This window comes from Branchiostoma floridae, chromosome 4, assembly GCF_000003815.2.
Source record: "Branchiostoma floridae strain S238N-H82 chromosome 4, Bfl_VNyyK, whole genome shotgun sequence".
NCBI classification, from domain to species: Eukaryota; Metazoa; Chordata; class Leptocardii; order Amphioxiformes; family Branchiostomatidae; genus Branchiostoma; species Branchiostoma floridae.
The window spans coordinates 2,787,084-2,790,158 of record NC_049982.1 but is presented as its reverse complement, the minus strand read 5'-3'; the positions used below and the strand labels follow the sequence as shown (position 1 = coordinate 2,790,158).

The window sequence follows — 3,075 nt, the reverse complement described above, 5'->3', positions numbered from 1 at the left end:
TTTTTTTTTTCCATTTTTCCATATCTGCCTTAAAATGATTTTATTCATATTTTTTGCAATTTTTATATATATATGCCCCCCCTGTACCCTGGTATTACAGCCGAATGACCTGAAATTTGGTACAGAGGTGCCTTGATCATATGCCCACAAAGATCCAATAACAGTTTTGGCATACGGTACAACAAAATGCTTAATTTTGACATTTTTTTGTCATTTTCCCCCCAAAAATGACATTTTTGGCTCCTATACCCTCATTTTACAATCAAATGATCTGAAATTTGTAATAGAAGTGCAATTTACATATGCGCACATGGGTTCAATAACTTTTTTGGCATACAGTACAACAAAATGCTTAATTTTGGGAATTTTGGGCCATTGTTTGACCAAAACCGTATGCTTTTGGCTGCTGTTCCCTGGTCTTATAGCCAAATGACCTAAATTTTGGTCAATAGGTGCACTAGATGTTCATTCAAATGACCCATGTATAATTTCTGGCATAAACCACTTCAAAATTATATATTTGGGGATTTTTTTGGTAATTTTCCACTGGCCAGAGGTCGTTGACCTCTCCCACCTGAAGACAACATGTGCACACAGTGTCTATATATACTAGTAACTTGATTAAAGAGGGAACCAATCACGTAGCCTGAGTCAACATCCCGAAGGGTATTGGCAACCAATCAGTGAGCCTGGTGTTATCTGGAAGAGTCCATTCTGGCACGGAGGGGGAACATTTTTTTTTTTTAATTCATCTTTGGACTGTTGATTACATAAAGTCTGTCAGTGGGAGTATTTTTGAACTAGTCTATTTTGCAATTTTACATTGGGTGTACGGGAAGAGTTCATTCTTGCACGGAGGGGGCATTTAAAAAAAATTGTTTATGGACTTTGGTGATTTGATATGTCAAAGTGTTTCAGTGTGGTTATTTTTTGACTGGTGTATTTTGTAATTTTACATAGGTTGTGCTGGAAGAGTCCATTCTTACATGGAGGGGGATTTTTAAAATCCATTTTTGGGACTTTGGTGATTACTCCAAGTCCAATTTTAGCGGCTGTATTTTTGGATAGGGGCATCGCAAGAAGAGTCCATTCTTGCATGGGGATGTTTTCAAATTTACTTTTAAAGGGGTGATGATTCAATATTCCATTTTTAGCGGAAGTGTTTTTGGACTTGTCTATTTTACCTTTTCATGCCTTTTTTGCCTAGTTCAACTTTGGACTGGGTTGTTTATTAAATCAAAAGGCCATGTTTTCAGTGGGAGTATTTCTAGACTGGTCTATTGTGCAAATTCACATGGGGTGCACTGGAAGAATCCGTTCTTGCACTGGGAATTTTGTAAGATTCATTTTTGGGTGTCATTAAGTGTCATTAGTAGAATTGACGTTTAAACAAAAGTGTTCCATTTTTGCACATGGGTGATTTTGGAATAGTCTATTGTTGCATGGGGAGGGAGATGGCTAAAATATGCTGTATTTGCTCTCAAGCAAATGTCGGCTTTTCTAGTTTGTTTTGTCTTTTGGTTATATGTGGGAGATGATGAAGGTTTTTTTTGTACACTGTAGTTGTTTGTATAGGTGATGTAACATTCATGAAATTATCCTTAGTTTTATGGTATTACGGGACAGTTCGTTGGCAGACAGCTGCTGCGTATGTATGGCATCAAACTAGGCTGCACGATTTATTCTTGATAAGGCGCTGCCAGGTTAGACTAAGGTCCTGTTCTCTAACCGGGCTCCGGTCGGAATGTTTGCGGTAACGAAAATTAAAAGGAATATGCATACTAGCTTATGGTCAGACTGCTCACTATTTTTTACGTTCTGTTTGCTTTGTTGCCTTTTATACCATATTTTTCATTTCCGAAAGCTACCCGGCCGGGCCCCGGGTTGGGAATTGGGACCTAAGCCTTACGGTTTTAGCGCGCCCCATAGGTATAAACAACTGCATGTGCCACACAAAAAAAGACCCGAGACCTACATAATATTTAAAGGTTTTCATATCTACACGGCTTTACCATCGTAACCTCTCATGCATGGCAAAATGGCGGCGGCCAATATGGCAGATTTTGCACATGGGAGCGACCCTCACGGCCGGCCATATTGTATAATACACTATATAAGACTATCACCGTATTCAAGCCAAGTTTTAAAACGTCGTGAGGATCTCTTGATGAGTTATCTGGAGTTAAGCTCTTCCTCCAGACAAGTTTGAAGACCTCGTGAAGATCACTTCGTGAAAACGGAATTTCTGGCGTCAAAACATGAACACATTTCAGGAGTTGAGGATCTGTTTCCGAGCCCGAATACAGGAAGTACCATCACGGCTCGATATGGGGTTTTCGCGAGGCCCATATTTTCACTTCCGGTCACGCATTTGACTTCGCAGTTTGAGTTGACGGGTGTATTTTCAGTTTGCAACATACACTTATACAACATGTCAATAAAAAATCATTAAACAAACCGCATGTGCCTTATCCAAAAATCATCAAGCCCCTCATGTGTCTTTAGCTAAGTCTCGCATATGTTTCACCAGCTGCGGTCTGAAAATCCTGGATGTGTTCGCAGTTTGCAGCTCATGTGATAGTTTATTCCAATCTGATGCTGCTCTATATGTGAAGGATTTTTTCAGGCTGTTTGTTTTTGGTTTTTCAGTTCTTAAGTTTTTCCGTGCCGCGTGTCTCGTATGATAACTATGCTGGCCCGATACCAAATGTAGTCTACAGTACAATGAAGACGGCTCCCTGGCAAGGAGTACCTTGTGAAATGTACACATGCTGCTTACACAGAGTCTTTCGCTCACAGTTAACCATGATAAGACATTGTGCATATGCTGATCGGGGGTGCGGTTAGTTCCCAAGGTAAGTCTGCCTGCTTTATTCTGCATCACTGTTAGCGCGGCGATGTTCTTTTGTGTAGTAATAGCCCAAACCGCTGCACAGTAGTCAAGATGTGCAAGGTAAGTGTTTCTGTAACATTTGCACTAAGACTGATCCAAGTATGCAACACTCTTCTGATGCGCACTAGGACCTAGCCATTTCTTATGGGTTCTTCTACATGGAGTCCAACGTGAGACACTCA

At 40.3% G+C, this 3,075-nt stretch overlaps 1 protein-coding gene across 1 annotated transcript in view; it reads left to right on the top strand.

Annotated features, from left to right (window-relative positions):
• LOC118413868 (delta and Notch-like epidermal growth factor-related receptor) overlaps positions 1–3,075 on the top strand; it is a 20,528-nt gene that overhangs the window by 1,048 nt on the left and 16,405 nt on the right. The gene's annotated exons all lie outside the window — the stretch shown is intronic.